This window comes from Plectrocnemia conspersa, unplaced genomic scaffold, assembly GCF_051122295.1.
Source record: "Plectrocnemia conspersa isolate PC_06_02 unplaced genomic scaffold, ASM5112229v1 ptg000003l, whole genome shotgun sequence".
NCBI lineage: Eukaryota > Metazoa > Arthropoda > Insecta > Trichoptera > Polycentropodidae > Plectrocnemia > Plectrocnemia conspersa.
This window is the reverse complement of record NW_028277167.1, coordinates 1,806,947-1,825,869: the sequence shown is the minus strand read 5'-3', so window position 1 is coordinate 1,825,869 and position 18,923 is coordinate 1,806,947. Positions and strand designations below refer to the sequence as shown.

Sequence of the window (18,923 nt, the reverse complement as noted above, 5' to 3'; positions counted from 1 at the left end):
ACAAAGAGTTAATCTTCTCATGTTGAAGTCACTGTCAGCAAGTATTATCTTTTTATAAAGAACATACTACATAAGTTTGATGTAACTGAATATCTTAAATTTGGCTATTCAGAAAGAGGAATGATGGCACAGAACAAAAATTGTACATATTTTGCCACATCGAAATTAAAAATAACCCACTCTTAGATATTTTGGCTATCGATTATTCCAGGTATGCAATCACATATTTATAATCATTGTAAAATGTCGTTTATTAGATAACATCCAAGAAACTACACATTTATAAGCTGTCCGACAGCGCCGATTTGATCGACATTAACTTTCAATCCTCACATACTAAGGATATATTACACATTTATGTTTAAAACATAACTGGTTAATTTAAAATTCTTAAAATCTAACGTATATATGTATTAAATCGGAAAGCAATGATAATGTTTATGTAATATATAAGTAAAACTCACTTTTCGGCCTCGGAGCCCGGCGACGGGATTTCAAAATTTGAAGATTTCATTACAAAGATTGTTTTATGATTGTTTATCTAATTTAATCAATGTATTCTTCTTATTCTCAACACATTATGTATATATTTAATTTTCATAGTTATAACACACCTAGTTAATTTGCAATCCGATTATTTATAAAAGCAAAAACTCACTTTTAGGCCTCGGAGCCCGTCACCGGGAATTCAAAATTTTAAAATTTCATTACGAAGATTATTTTATGATTGTTTATCTAGTTTAATCAATGTATTCTTCTAATCCTCAACACATTATGTATATATTTCATTTTTATTCAGTCAAATGACGAATTAATGAAAATTATTGTCGCGTAGCAAAATTTTATTATTAAATAATAATTATTTAAAAGTGTTGTCACGGTACTGTCTATTTGAATTTGAATGCTTATTTTTCATTGGTCGAAGCTATTTGAATATTTGAATGCTTATTTTTGATTGGTCGAAACAACAGAACGCATTACCGGCGGCTCGAAAATCAATCGGAACAAATTCAATTTTAATTTTTAATATTATTTATTAATATAATTAAATATATTTCCTTTGTTTACGTGTATTGTTACACACCGTTAATACAAAGCGATACGATTTACAGAGTAGATAATTGAACGGAGAATGTTTCGTTTAAAGTTATGCGCGTCCGGAAGCGGAAGCGACGGCGGAAGCGGCTTAGAACAATTATATATAAGATGTAAATATATTCAACGTATTTTTAACCACACACTGATAAGTAAAACTTTTCAGTTCGAAATAAAAAAATATTTACTAGGATTTTTTTATGCAAACTACTACCAATGATTTGATTATATCTGTAATAAAATTAAATAAACATAAAAAAACAGCACCATGTTTTATAGTGTAAATTATTATAATGAGCAACAATGATCTGTGCTGAAAAAATAATATAATTCGATAAATGTTAACAGAAGTTATTTTTCCAATAAGGTCTGATTTTTAAATGTCGATTTCATACAATATTTTTCAACATAAATCTTAAAAGCATAGCTTATATTATTTAAATAAATATTTGCGTCTCTAAAAATATGTTTATTAAAAAAAAATTCCTTGGTGAATTTCTGAAATTGATCCAAGTAGTTTTTTTCAAGTTGTAAAAAATACTAAGCAACGTTCAGACTAGTGAATAATTGTATCGACATTTTTTTAGAAATGTTTAGTCTGGCATTGTCGTGGTGGAACATGTGCCTTGGTCTATCTATGTTTTATCGCGTGTGAACATTTTTTAATAAAAATTTGTTTTCATTACAATCATAAATTTGATTCACTGTGATATAAGCATTTATTTGATACGGCAAATTAAATGTCTTAAAAAATAGTTGCATTAATATAAAATGCCTAATCAATTTCACGTGTGTTGGTGATAAAATTCAGTTTCGAATTAGAGCTATCTATATGGGTCGGCTGGCAAGAAATTAATAACTTACCAATCGACCAGTTGCGGAAGTATGCTTTTCATTTGTACGGGTGTAATGAATCATTAAACAAATTCAAAAGTTTGTTTACTAAAATTATATAGTTTGTAATAATCACTTAAATCTGATTTTAAAAAGATATATCCTTCAAAACAAACGCATATATCATATTATAAAAATATGCGATTTTCATTTATTTACATCGTATAAAATTCATTATATTTTTTTGCACCTAATTAAAAATTATTCCACTGTGCGTCAAAAGTTGTCAAACACGGGTTGAGATGTTTAGTCTACTCTCCATTAATTTCACCCACCCAGGGAACACTTAACAGGTGTTGAAACGATACTACACCATTTTTTTACAACGTTACAACCGAGAGAGAACGACTGCTCAATTTGTGTTGCTAATGGCATTTTTTTCATCTTGAACCACTAGTGATAAAACTGAAACTCGCTGAAAATGGACTCCAAAAACGTAACGTTACGTGATTGAACATCGGTTTCAACGCTTTGTTTTTTTTACATTGTTTTTTTATAAAAGAACCTATTGAACAAAGGATTTTTTGTATGAATTGAGTGTGATTGATTGCCCTAAACGCAATGAAATATTTCTATCTAGCTTCTATATACAGGATGTTTTTAATGTGACTTTCTATTTTTAATAATAGGAATTTTATTTAACATATATTTAAACAATGTATTATCATTATGTGTATGTGACTTAAATCAACGCAAAATACACGATTAAGTGTATTTATAAATTACCTTAACTATAGGACTTGTTTTATAATATTTTTTATCAAAAAGGTTGTTCATCTGTGCCTGATTTGCTTCCCGATTTCATTTTGCTCTATTTTCAACCGTGCATTTCAAGTTGTCCATGTTGCTACCGTGATGTTGACGTGCTAATGAATTTGTAATCTGTTTTTTTATGGACAGCTGATTAACTAGTCGTCTGAATTTTCAATTTTGCGGAATATATGCTTTAATTTTAGAGTTGCAGAAAATTTCTGTGCTTATTCTTGAACCTATCAGTGAACAGCATCCGATGAATTCGTGCTATATATTTTTTAATTTCTTTTCTCACGTCACTGTTCCTAGAATCCTTTATTATTGTATTCAATATCTCTACTTGTGACAATAATATTTTCTTTACTGTAAGCTCTTTGTGATGTGTTGGTACAAATACACAGAATTTATTTAATTATGTTTTAAGAACATGATAGCTATTCTTACCGATTTTTCTGTGGACTTTTAATATAAAAGAGCTGATCAAAGCATATTCAAGCCGAATTTTGGTCAATAGGGGAGCGCAAAAACAATTATCACTTCTCAGAAGGCAAAAATTCACTCATTGGATTTTTGACTTCTGAGAAGTGATAATTGTTTTTTGCGTTCTCCTATTGGTTAAAATTCGGTTTATATGCACCACATTAATATTTTAATATTATTTCGTTCGATTTTATTGCTTTTGACGTGAATTTTTGACGTCTGAGAATTGATAATTGTTTTTTTTTCCTCTCTCCTATTGTTCAAAATTTGGTTGAGATGTACTTTATTCGATTCTCATTCGTATTATTGCCATAAAAAATCTGAATATAAACGCTTGATAATCGAGTGTTTTCACCGCGATGGCACGATTTAATTACTTTTGACCTGGACGGAAAATTCACTATATGGCAACACTGAGCAGCAAAGAAAACACGACATATTATCAGATAAATATTTTTAATGCCTAATTAAAATATTTCGCATCAAATATGATTGCAATAAATATGTGCAACGTTACCGAGCGTTCCCACTGCGACGGTGACGGTACGATTTTATTGCTTTTGACGTGGATTTTTGACTTCTGAGAAGGGATAATTGTTTTTTTACGCTCTCCTGTTGGTCAAAATTCGGTTTATATGCATTACATTCATTTTTTAATATTATTTCGTTCGATTTTATTGCTTTTGACGTGAATTTTTGACGTCTGAGAATTGATAATTGTTTTTTTTTCCTCTCTCCTATTGTTCAAAATTTGGTTGAAATGTACTTTATTCGATTCTCACTCGTATTATTGCCATAAAAAGTCTGAATATAAACGCTTGATAATCTAGCGTTTACCGCGATGGCTTTTGACCTAGACTGAAAATTCACTATATGGCAACACTGAGCAGCAAAGAAAACACGACTAATTATCAGATAAATATTTTGAGTAGATATTTTTAATACCTAATTTAAATATTTGGCATAAAATATTATGGCAAATTTGTATATTTATTTGTGGCATAGACTCGTACCTATTATTAATTATTTAATAAATTATATTACAATGTTAAAAAATATATAAAGTGCCATTTTTATAATGAGGTCCGGAATCATTGTTTTTCCATGGCCCGGGTTCACTCTCGGCGGCCCTGATCATGACTTTCGAATATGTTTTAAAACCCAAAATTGAAATTCCCTAATTATTGTTGTAGTTTGAATAATATTCATGATACAGAAACAGATAATACCCATTTTTTTACATCTCATTTAAATATATATTAGGAACTTTTTCGATTTATAAATTCAAGAGAGCTGCGAACTAATTAAAGGGCACGAATCCCAGATGGATTGACAAAATGAAACATGTTCCTTATAACAAAGCCCTTTGTAATTGCGTTTATATTTTCTATTTGCTTCAATTTAAATATGGGTAGTGCTTTTTTATATTATTCGTCGTTGCTACAGTTTTGTATAAAACTGTCAATGTTTTTTTATTATGCTCCACAACTTCTGATTACATGTCAAAAACAGCTTTTGAACGTATAATTGTACCTCTCCTATCCCTTAAAAAAATGTTTCAATGTAGGCAGCGTATTAAGCTTTTTTAAACTATCATTGCGATTTAGCTTAGGGATAAAAGTATTTTTCTTGAATGGTTCTTATAAAGTTTCAAAACACGTTCCAGAAACACCAGAAAACCCAATTGATGGAATACGTTTCTAATTACTTAACCATTTAACACACAATGTGAAAATATGCATTACATAATAATCAGAGATAAACAAGCTTTCAAATCAGACATTTTCTGATAAAATGTAGTAATTTAATAAGTTCACTGTTAGCTATATTTGCGATGCTCATTTTTACTTTCCAGTTTAATGTATGATATAAATCTACATTTAGATTGAAGCACAGAAAGTTTACAAGAAGTATCACGCGTGAACTTTTAACACAATCAGAGTGACGTAAACTGATTCTCTCGAGAGATTATCGGTATCTTTGAAAAAGTACAAAAATCACCACATTTTTTTTTTAAACCGGATACAGTTCTCTTTACCGCCACTATTTTTTAAAGTTATTCTCTATAGATATGTTCAGGATACTGTCAAATTTTAGTTGACCAGCAACATATTTTTTATCCCACACAATTCACCGACACCAAACTTGTATTCTTATTAACAACGGTGATTCAATCCTTTGATACTAGATTTCATCTTTATAGATTTTGAAAAAGCTTTTGACAATGTTTGTGTTTTGATTTTTAGGACATATACAGCAAATTATTGTCACAATCAGTTTTTATACTATTTTTAGATGAGACTATGCACTGTAAAGTGTATTCGCTGGTCCTTCGAGCTTTTTATGATTATGAAGTTTATGTGTTATTATTAAAAAAGTCCCCTAAATCTTTATGAAAAAGGTTATAATGGTTTTTGCTCTCAAAGCTCATTTCTGATAATCAAAAGTTATATATATATATACACTTTTTAGAGTTTCGCATGGTTTCTTTTTATTTATATACGACATAGATATAGCCCTTAAAAGCTTTATAACACTAACACAATTCTGAATTTATAACTCCTCTCTTATGATTATGAAAATACATAAAGGTTTCCGTAACACAAAAAAAAAATTTTCCTGGCGTGTATGGTTTGCAGCGATCTTACATAAATTTAATTTATGAAATCTGTGATGGCCAACATGTGTCACACTGACGAAAAAATACGACATTTCAATGGCGCCGCGAGCTGTAAAAATAAGCTCTGTAAGCTACACATTGCATCCTTTGGAATCTGTGTCACAGCATACATTGAAAGTATGCATTTGATCCTTACAATCTCGATTAAGCTTTGAGTTTTGGAACATTCTGAAGTAACGCGTTTAAAGCAACTTATCTTGGTAGTCAACAAAATGCCATCAATTGTATGTTGATCTGTTTAATCTCAACTATAAAACGTTGATCCAATTTTATTTATATTATCTAGTTTTATGTTTTTTTTTTGTTTTCGATCATTATGACACATTAAGTATTATTTAATGAATATATAAATAAGCTTGTTAGTTCATATAAAAAGGCATGAAAATATTATTACTGAATCTAATATAGATTGTATTAAGTTATTAAGTAAGTATTCATATCTGAATAATTAAAAAATATTGCTCTTCATAATATGTATGACGCAATTTATTTGCCGGGGGCAAGCGCTGGTGACGCTGGGTATTTTTTGCTAGTTTATAATGGTTCCCTTTGGGAATAACTCGTTTACTCGGTTAGATATATCTACGCTATTTGTTGGATACGTATTTTTGCCACAAAAATATAGCCAGATAAATAAAATTTACTATCTTTATTTGTATCGTAGATTTTTTTAAATAATATTTGTCGGTTTCTATAAATATAATATATACGACATTGTACATTTCTAACCGAAAATAAACTATATATAAAGTAAATATAACCTTTGTGATTTATTTTATTACTCTACTCCATTATGTTTAAAATCATTGGGGAGTTTATTAAATAAGCATAATTTATTTCATTATTTTTTATACCCTTTTAAAATTAATTTTATTTATAATTTATCAAATATTAGTACAAGTTTATAAACTGATATTGTACTGTTATATTTATAGTACGTGAACCTTACGTTTATTTTTATAGAATACAAAAATATTGATATTATATTTATAAAAATATTGATTTAATATTATTTTACACTGGCATCAACTTTAAATTCTCGTACGATCTGTGCAATTATTAATATAATAAATGTTGCTATGTGTCTCAGTATCTAGTCTTCTCGGGTTAAATTCTTGGGACTAGAGTTGACGTGAAGAGGGAAGCGGCTGAGCTTTGATTGATATTAAATGTAGTTCTGCTTCTTACGAATTTAGATAAGTTGAAAGAGAAAAAATAGAAAAAATTGTCGTTAACATATGAGTATTTCAGATAAAAGATCCTAATAAAAATGAAAGAAAGTGTCTCAAATTCACTTTATTTTTAAAGGGATGTGTTTACGTTTTTTTTTCGACTCTTGACCCTTGAGCCAATACGAAATTTGGGGCAGACAGACTGTCGCTTTCTGTAACTTTCATTACAAAATTCAGATTTTGAGGTTGAATGAGTGTGACTTGTGCGAGTCATATAGAATTATCAGTTTATTTTATAAAGGCACAATTCACCACATTATTAAAAATAGTGTTGTATTATAAATGCGGCTTTTGAAAGTCTTGAGTCTTTACTGGCGTGTCGAGTTGTTTTATTATCGGCTGTACTTTCGGATTGCCGTAATGTGTTCTCCGGTGATCTTTAACCAAAAACAAAAAGTTCGAATAACAATAGTAATATGCGTGTTTTAAAGTGTTTTAGAGTATTAGTTTTAGTTGTGCTATTAGGTCTATCCAATATTCTTAATTATTTGGTCACGAGATCTCTTCCATTGTGTTGTGTATATACTGTGGGTATCTTACACTTTCGAAAAAAATTATCTTGCTTTTCTTTCATTCAAATTATGGTTATTGTGTTCTCAAAATAACAAAACATTAGGTAGGTGTAGGTCATAATTTAAAAACCTTGAAATATATTTGTCACTGAGTTCTTGAATTTCAATCTAATTTTAGTACCTTTCAGTCACATTTCATCAAATTTATCAGGACTTCTATTTGTCATTTGTTTAGGCCCATTTGCAAGTAGATTTCAATCCATTCAAAACTCCGATCGACACATTCATCGACGTGACAAATAAACTTGTTTTGCAATTATTATTTATAACGCTTTCAACATTAATTTGCTTCATATTTTGTCTTATGAATATGGAACATAAAGATGATGTATTTTTGCATGTTTTGTATTTCTTAAAAAATAATATATTTTTTTAATCTTCTGAGAATTTTTGAGTAATACCAAAAAAATTAAACGTATATCTTAATACTGTATCTTTATATTTGACAATCATATGATTCATATAGCATTATATAAATATAATAACTATTGTTTCATTCAACCGGCGAACGAATTCTTACAAAATATATCATTCTTAATTTATAATAAGTCAAAACAAAATGTTTGTTAATCGTTATTCCTTGAGTCGGTCATAAAACTTATTTTGCAAATAATGTTTTTTGTAGCAATAATTTTGCGCTCCGGATGCAGCTGAGAATTTATTGTCATTAAATTACTACTTATTTAAAACAAAATGGCGGTTTTAAACAATTAAAAAATATTTGCATAAATTTATTTTTAAGCAAATTTAAAAAAAAATGTTTTTATACACTTGTTCTTAAAACTATTGTACTTTATGCTTATAGAAAACCTTTAGCTCAACTTATAAGTTGGAATAAATGTTTAAAAAAATAAGGGATGATGTCACGTTTACGTTTTACTGAAACATTATTTTTAACTTATGCGCATTTGTATAAATAAGATTAAACATATTATTGTATGTATAAATTTACATTTAAAACCAAAGTGCTTTTTTATTCATATTTAAATTTACAAATACAAACCCCTCTTAAATATCTGCCTTCTAAATGACATAAGGGTTAATTTGTATGTGATTTAAAACAAAAAAAAATACAATAAATCAAATCATTTGACAGACACATAAATACAACTTTATTTTTAGATTTTTCGAAAAATTGAGTTGGGGCTGATTAAGCAATTTAAACATTTAAAAAATATATTTTAAATACTTATAAAACAACATGTATCCCAGAGGAACAGAATTTTTAATTGCATTGCATTTAAGAGATGATATATTCTTGGGAAAGGAAGGGGTGGTACCAAAACAGTCTTTGGAGGCAAAACTAAGGAGCTTCTTTACAAAAACTATATAACCTTAAACAAAATTTAACAGGTCTTATCTAGCTAGAGCGTCGTGACGTTAAAATTGCATTTTTTTGTCTTTGTGACAAATGTCGACCGCCACAAACATACGTTTGTAATATGAACAAGGTGGTCTGGAAAGCATAAATTATATAATACTTACAACTTGGTCTCAAGACTAATATTATTATATCATATTACTTTAATACAAGTTAATATTTTAACAATATATGACATATTGTAAACACTATTATCAAAAATTTAATGCGCAATTTCTTTCATAGTTTTTTTTATAAACTATTAAGGCTTTGCAGAAGTTCTACTGCAAACCATTTTTATATATATATATATATATTTTTTTTAATTATAATTTGTAAGCAATGAAAAATTGTTATAAAATATAAGGACTTCATTAAAAATAATTATTTTTAAATTACTGAATATTATACACAATAACAATAATCGTTCTCGCAAGATAGCATCACAAAGGGTTCGCCAGAGTAGCCTCTGAAATATTTTTTCAACGCCAAACGTCGAGATCGAGGGATGTTAAGGCAAAATCCAATTACAACCCCTTTGTGATCGCTTTGAACGATTATTATTTTTACAATTATACAAGAAAATTAAATTATTCGACACAGCGCGGGCCGTGTTTCTCGGTTAACTTTAACCACAGAGAATTGAGGCCTCGAGCCAAACGGTTAAGGGCAAACGTTTTCAGCGAAAATAACGTTTTATTATCCAGTAAATAAATGGATCGGAGAAGGCGTAAAAAAATACTGGTTAAAAACTTTTTTTTAAATAAACTTTATAATAAAAACGCATTTAAAAAAAATCTTTTTACTAGAAAAATATAGCTGTATGACTTTATATATATGACGATGGAATTGATATGCACAACTCTTACGTAGATTTTGTATAGAAAGTAGGAGAAAGTATTTGCTTGGGCACTTTATAAAAATCCATTATGTAAATCCATTTTCTGTCGGCCTTATACGCGACTTAATCGGGGGATTTGCATAAATGGGTTTCACCTGTATGAATACACACAAAGCTACTATAAAAAGTTAATATGGGTGGTTCACAATTGCTATTGAATTTAAATTTAAATAACGCTTTTGCTATAATATGGTGTTTGAAACTGGGTGACGCACAAGCTAACGAAAGGATAATCTCGATATAAAAAATATTATTGTGAGCTACATTAGCAGTAGATTAAATGGTCAGATTTTAAATCAAGTTTGGGTCAGAATAAAAATGAAATCTTGAACAAAATTTTATTTCTAGACTGGTCAATATTATAATAGGCAAGGTCAAAATAAATATTAAATGGTTAAAAATAAAATAGTATGCGATTAGAACAATAATGATTTAAAAAAAATATATTTACAAATATAAATTATTTATTTTAGAATTACCTTATAAATCTCACGCTCACATAAAAACTGTTGGACGTGTTAGGTGCGAGTGAGTGTTGGTATGAACCTGAGCACTCCATGAATTTATTTAATTGCATGTGAGACGTGACGGACGAATGAAGCGAGAATAACGATAGAGCGGCGGCGGAGAGCACGCATCTGACAATGTTGCGAGCCCAACCAAACAAGTTATCCCTTAAACAGCTTAACATTGATTATGTATTATTGTGCTATAACTAACCTAGAGGTTGAAATACAGATCATCTAATATAAATACTGGATATTATTTATAAATACTAAACAGTTTAATGTTTTTATATTGTAATTACTACAAACACTTATTCATTTTAGTCACCTTTTAGTGTTTGATTCAACAACAATAAACGGTTGTATTAAAAATAATATTTAACAAAATTTACGTAATATTATTAAATAATGAGAACCTTATTATATTTATATATTAAATATAAATTCGGTTACCTCATTTTTTTACCACAGATATTATTTATACTATTTCAAACCTACATACCATATAATCAAATAAAATATTTAAGCGAAATAAAAAGCTTTTATACTCGCTCAATTTGCTATGATTAAATTACGCCATCAGGTTAACAAAAAAATAACTCGGATTGAGCAATCAAATTACGTATCGCTAAAAAAATAAGATCTAACGGTTAGATATATACTTCCAGAGGGACCGGCAATGAGGTATAGTGGGAAAACATATCCCGCAGAAGCGTTTTCGGAAAATTACCCTTTTAAAAATAGATGCACCTTGGGAGCGAAAAAAATACACTAACAATACAAAAAAATGTAAGGAAGCCTCCTATGGTACTTCAGACCCTACGGATCCTAAAGTAGTATATATTTAATACGATATGGTTCATTGAAGGGTTTCGCTCAATAGACAATGTTATCTTAATTATATTATATATAAAAATATATAATCGTATAAAAAAAAATCTGTCGGTCTTTCACTATCGCGAGGTACCGAAGCAGAGTTGCGCATTGTTTTAATATTTACAAACAATACATAATAGATTTAAATAGTCTCTTATTTATAATATCTTAAAGATAAAACAACACAGTGTTTTTGTATATGGCGTTCCTTTATAAGTTTAACTTGACTTTTATTGTTTAAATTACCCAACATAAGATAACGCAATTGTGTCAAACTTCTCGCTCTTAACCAAACTATTTACGCCCCGGCGTTAATTTTAATTTCATTTTAATTATCATAGTTAAAGCAACTCCCTGCGGGAAAAGCTCCATGTAACACAATACGGAGCTTAACGTGTCTGAAAAGCCAGATGCGAACACCGATCAAAAGCTATCCTCGGTCAGGATTAAATAGCCAGGATAATCAGCTCAGGGTTTTGTTAATAAGGTATTCCTGGAGGACTTTAACCCCGTTCTGACGTGACATTCTAAACCGCAAACGAACTTAATAGCGGTATTATATGAAAATTATGTAGGGTAAAATGAAAATTGGGGTGTAAAAGAATTCTTGATTTTGCGGAGGAAATCCCGAATGGTAACAAAGCCATGAAAATGTTAACAAGCTGAAGAAATATAAAATACTTTGCTTATGTATTTTTGAATCTATTTATATATTTCATCATAAGATAAATCAGATTAGTGTTCGTATGACACCACTCTTATCGTATAACTAAAATTTATAAAATATATTATGTTTATTGCTATGTCTACCAAAAATATTTACTTAATTAACTTACTGATTTTTGGATATATAACTTAATTTTCCAGATTAGTTATAAATGTAGTTATTGTTAGTAGCGCATAATAATTTGAATGAGACTTAATTCTAGCCATTTATATGTTATAGCACAAATTAGTAATTGGCATTTCGACCCGAATTTAATTAGTTGTTTAAATGAATATTTGTTATTAACTGAACTATTTGTTTAGAGGTCATATTGCAAGACCTTCTCGTTCTCTGGCTCAGATCACGTAATATGTGTGGGTTGCAGTCTCTAGAGGCGCAGGATCTGGATATGTGTTCTCTGGGACTGCTGGGGTTTGTAAATTGTGAATCTTGGTTTTTATACAAATAATTAATACTCTGTTCTTTGGTGAATTAAAACTGATGAAAAAAAATGTATTTATAAAAAAATACAACGATTATTATTGACGTGAATCTCAATTATTTAAAGCAACTCAGAAATATTTTTTGTGGCAAATATTGTGCTTCTAAATTTCCTAAGGGGCTGCTTTTTATGTCGAATATGACGTTTGTGTTTGGCGTTTATATTTTTGTCTTTCTTTGGAGTATGAAATCACTCTCTTTGTGAGTTTATTTAGTAAAACAATTACTAATTATTGTCTTAATATGAATTTACAGCCAAAATTGATAATCTAAATAAATATTGTAATTGTTCTTTATTTTCATATATATATATAAAGTTTTATTTTTTGTCAGTAAAACTTTGGAAGCATATTTTATTTTAAAACTACTAATCAATATTTTGCTGTTTTGTAGATATATTGAAATAATTTTTTATAATAAAAAATTATTGAATACGTGTTTTTTTATATTAATTAATAACATGCTTACTTATATTTATAAATATATTATAATTATAAATTTAGCTTTTATAGAAGTGCAAAAAACTTAATCGCCTTTTAAATGTCTTTTTAATGAATATGAATGTTTTTTTTTCTAAAATAGGGCACGAAACTTAGTCTTTCGGATATTAAAATTATTTTTTATAATATATATTTTTTTAAATTCACGTTCTTGTAAATTTTCTCAAAATTTCGCTTTAAATATTTTTAGTATCAATCACAGAATAAGTATTATACGACGCATTAAAAAGAAAAATATTACTAGTAAATCTTAAAATCTGTGTTTTAAAAAAAATTATCATAGAATAAATAATATTTTACAATAACATATAATAATGATAATATAAAATTCGATACTTTTATTTTCACGCGACATAACAAAACCTTCTATATATAATGAGCAAACAACATTAGCTTTGTCGTGACGTCACGTGCATTAGGGCAATTAAAAAGCGTTACTGATATTAAATTTCTTATACTAACATGCATACGCCTATACATTCAACTTTTTAAATATATAAATAAATTCAAATCATTGACTTTTAATGATATTTTTCAATTTAACTATATATCAAATATTTTCACTATTAAAAAACATAATTTATTTTAATCTTTGTAGGTAAAAATTTGATAGTAATCAATAGTTTTAAACGCTTAATAAATAAAAAGGTCTTAAACTTTTTTTTTTTTAATTTATATAAGTACAAATAATCTTTATTTTTATTTTTTATAATTATATTTAAATAGGAACGCTTGTTACTGAGCGTTCTCACTGCGAATTTTATTGCCTTTGGCGTGGATTTTTGACTTCTGAGAAGGGATAATTATTTTTTGCGCTCTCCTATTGGTCAAAATTTGGTTTAGATGTGCTTTATTCGATTCTCACTCATACTATTATTATAAAAAATTTAAATATAAGCGCTTGATATTCGAGCGTTTTTACCGTGGCTATTTTTATATGTAGCATAGAAATGGTTTACTTGTACTTGTAAGAACTTATATTACGATGTTAAAAAATATATAAAATGTTATTTTTGTAATGTGGCCCGGAATCATTGTTTTCCACTAAGGAATACGTTACCTTGTGACGTCATCCCGTCAGTGTTACCAGAGTGTCTCCTAGTTTTGGCCGTAATGAATAAATATATTTATGGCTACATGTTACTCATACATGCAATATTATGCTAGACATAAGCTTTGTAACATTTTTGCTACATATACATCGCATTTTTTATTGTAAATACTATTTCACAACAATGTATAATTCTATTAATGATGGATCAATTTTTTTTTTGTTATATGAATAATGGAATTCAATCGATATGAGCACATATTTGCACTCTAAATAATTCAATACACTTTTAACTTTTCCAAAACATATGTCGCTTTTGTGGTGACATTAAAATCCGACACAAAAGCTCATTATTATCACATTTAATGCCACTCGATTGTCTAAATTCAACAAACTGCTACGTTTTTGACAGGACATACCTATTAAATATTTATTTCGCTCGTCAAATCGGACACGAAAGCTTTTCATAAAAATTCAAAAGGCTTCACGTAATGTGACAGTTAAATGCTGTCATACATCATATTGAAATAAATATTAATAAGTAGTGGAAAAATTATAAATATTTAAATTGTATACATGTTCTATATAGTTAACTTTAGAAGAGGTACGATTGAGAGGCGCCGAGTTAATTGAGTCAACAGACTCTTTACTTTGAACGTTGACTTTTCCCCTGAGTTTTTTTACTGATGTATATTAGGTTGAGAGACGAGAGACTCGTTTAAATATATATTTATACGTTTATATTTACACTTAAGATGCGAAGTTGAGATGAATTAATATGGACATATTTTACGGTTACAAAATGTCCGGTCCGACATTTAAAAATAATTTTAGAGAAAATTCATATAATAGAAAAGATCTTAACATGTTGAAACATAGATGGTGTACGCTTTTATTTTATTATTTATTTATTTTTTCAATGATATACACATATCTATCATCGAAATACAGTGTAGTTTTACTTGATTCGAGTTCGGCTAAGCTCTTGTGTATTCCCATTTAGAAGCGAAGTTCTCACATTTATTTTTGACAGATCTTTCAGACTTTTGGACGTGTATAAATCGGTATAAATCTTTGTTTGACAATAGTTATTTGGAGAAGCTTGTATTGTACTTGCTTGGCACAGATATTTTGCAACAACCACTTTTTTTGTTAAAGTAAGGTCCGACGGTTTTTGCTGCAAGTGTTATGAAACTGATATTAGACCATTATTGAACGTCCACCTGGATATGAATTACACATTTTTATTTGTTTCGTCCAAAAAAAATCGAATCTTAGACATAATCAATTCATTTTAGGCCCTTTGAGCGTTTTTTAAGTCTCGATTAAATATACAATAAAATAAATGAACAAGCATGTCTTTGTAAGAATATGCTGCTCAAAGATTTTTGAATATAAGTGGATGTGAATATTTTAATACGCGCTAATTATCGCTTAACAATCAGATTTTGTCAAATATGTTTTAACTTGAGATTGAAAAAAATATATTTTTAATCTTCAGTCAAAATAGTAATATGATAATTTTTGCAATATTCTACTGCATATTTACAACTTAAAACCGAAATCCAATATTTTTTAAATACTAATCAAATAACGCGATTTACAACATATGTAAAACGCTCTTATTTTCTTTCTTAAATGAAAAAAATATATACAATAATATTTTATTACATTTTTACGATTCCTTGCGATATGCAATGACCCTTGTTTTATTTGTTAAAGTAAGGTTCAACGGTTTTTTAGGCAAGTGCTTTGGAAAGTTTAATGGTCCGTTATTGGACATCCTCTTTTATAAACGCAATTGGTTTGCTTACGTAATAAATCAATAAACTCTAAATTTTAAAAAAGTTTTAATTAAAATTCTTGTAAATAGTAATGTGTTTTAAAATAAATATGATTTTATATATTTTTTTTGTTATATTTTATATTTTTCACAGCTACGTCTAAAGCTTAATTATATACTACATTTATTTTGTGGCAAAAAATTATTATATTTCTCTTTATTTTCTTTGATGATTTTAACTAAACATAAGAGTATACTTTTATGCAATATAATAAAAATTTGTGTAATTTTATAATTGAAAACGTAGATAAAAACTCAAATTTCGGTGTCAATGACCATAACAATGCATTACAATGACTGAGTGTGAGCAAAAAACTAAAATTTAAACAGTAAGATTTTTTGTTTTGTGATTATTTTATTTTGCTTATATCATAGATTATTATGTTTAAGTTTAACGTCCTTTTTTCTGTACTTATTCAAGTATTGTCAATTTGATAATCGAAAAACATATCGTAGTACCGCCATTCGTCGTCGTTAAACAACAGAAAACATTATTATTTAAAGCTTAGAAAATCTCAATATACAAATTATTATTGAATTTGTGACTTATTTCATAAAAAATATATATGTAAATATATATAAAATTTTACTATTTTTTATTATATTTTATAAAAAAGTATCAATAAATTTATTTTATAAAAGCATTCCAAATCCACTTTAAACTAACCAATATGTTTAAAAAAAAGTTTAATTGGATAATTTTTAATATTATTAAAAAAATATTAATTAAAAAAATAATTTTGTAAAATAAATCATATTGTTATTTTCAACCTATCATTAAAATATAGTTTTTATTACTTATTATTAATTATTTTAAACAAATAATATTAAAAAATATAATAAAAATTTTTAATCTGCTTTTTATCAATTTTTAACTGGATTTAGCAAATAATGTTAAAAAATGTAATAACAAATTTTATTCAAATTTTTATTAATTGTTTTATGTTGAAATATTAGCATTTTTACCTTTTGACATTTTTACAATAATATAAATATAAAAAAATAAAGCATTTTTTAAATAAAATTTCCATTGTTATTTTCAATCCACATTTAAAATAAAATAAATATTACTATTTCACCAGTTTTAAACAAATAATATTAAAAAATATAATAAGAAATTTTAATCAACTTTCTATTTTAACATAAATCACGTTATTTGTAGCAGAGAAATATTTGTTCTTAGAATTTTTTTCAATCTTTTCATTAACATAACAATTGTTTTCAAATCGTTATTTTAATATAGTTTCATTAAAAAATATTCACAAATATATTTAGCATAAAAAATTCTAAACATGCAAATAAAAAACATAATGAAAATTAATTGTTAATGCTTGACGAATATAAATATTAAAAGACGATTTAAAATAAATTGATATGATATATAAAAACCTTTTAAGAAATACATTAACACGTTATTTAAAATAGCTCATGTTTAAATTATACATAAAACCAAATAATGTTATCTTTATGGCAAAAAACACATAATAATTGTCATCACGAAATAATAGCCATTTAAAAAAATGTTTTTTTTTGAGGACAAACCTTTTGAATAAATTTTTAAGAGAAAAAAGGTTAATAAAATATTTCAAATAAGTCGTGCTAAAAAACAATTAAATAGTTCTAACTTCAGTAGATATTTTTTTATACAAAGCAATAATTTTGAATGTAGTTATAATAAACTAATATTTTTATTAGATCTGGACAATTTAGATAAATTGCATATTAAATTGAACTCATTAACACATAATTATTTTAAATTAAATCCAGTAAAACGCACCACTTAAGACACATTTTCGAAGCACATTATTCGGGGCGCAGACCCTCAACGACGCGCCATCTATGAACTGTTGTCGGTGTTTCTGTGTCGTCATTCTTAAAATAATAAGATGGTGCAAAATCCTGGTAATACTTTCAACTAGGTTTTAAACAATTAAATTTAAATTTAAATAATAATAAATTAAAAAGTCTTATTGTATGAAAGTTGCGTGAAGAATGCGTTTTTGTGGCCTTAAAAATAAGGCTTCAATGTAAAATGCATTAAATAATACGGAATTTTCAATGCGAGTTGTCATGTAAACTAAAATAAAAAATGTTGCACGCTGTCTACAACGACCCAAGATCAACTGTCTTACGTAGCTCACAACTTTTAGTATCCCTGGATCCTGGAAAAGGAAGGAAAGTTTATCTGAAGCACGTGTGATAAGCCAACAATTTCTGTTTGTTTAACAAAAGGTCACTTAATGTCGTTAATAACAAATATTTTTGCTTACTTCCTAAAAACAATAGTATAAATTTAATACCATAGTGGTATATGTCCATATATATATTTTTTTTAATACATATGGTACTGTATCAATATTCTTAAAATACAAATTATTGTGTATAATTGCTCATGCAAGTAGCTGAAATAATTTATGCAATCTGTATAATTATTTTAAATACAGTAGCTGTTTTTTTTAAAGCAATATATAAAACCCTAATATTATTATTAGATTGGTTTTATAAGATGCGATTTTAAAAAGTCTTTCTATATGAAATATAGTCCTTTTTATTGATTAAAACAATAGCCGATTATTTATCATGCCAAGGTTCAGAATCGTTATTATTCTCATCTCATCGTCCCTTACAGTATTAAATTTTAAACCTATCATGGTTATAATTTACCCGAACATCACACGTGTGAAACCTTTCGCTGGGAAGGAAGCACTTCCGGAGGCGATATTAAACCAGAGAACAAAGAAACCGGCAAAATGGACGCCGAGACAAGGGCCTTAATTAACGGCGTCTAGTCAGATTGAAATTTATTATGGCGCTGCATAAACCGACAGAGTTAGGCTAAATTTAATTAAAACTTTAAAATATAACACGGTGAAATATTTTTCCATGTGAAGTAATCTGCATTTGCAACAAAATACTAGAATTCTAGAATAAATTTAATCAACCTGTATAACGCACAATATCTTCTCTTACAAG

General features: G+C 27.6%; 1 protein-coding gene across 1 annotated transcript in view; it reads left to right on the top strand.

The window, feature by feature from the left end:
• LOC148236319 (prohormone-4) overlaps positions 1–18,923 on the top strand; it is an 87,852-nt gene that overhangs the window by 62,044 nt on the left and 6,885 nt on the right. The gene's annotated exons all lie outside the window — the stretch shown is intronic.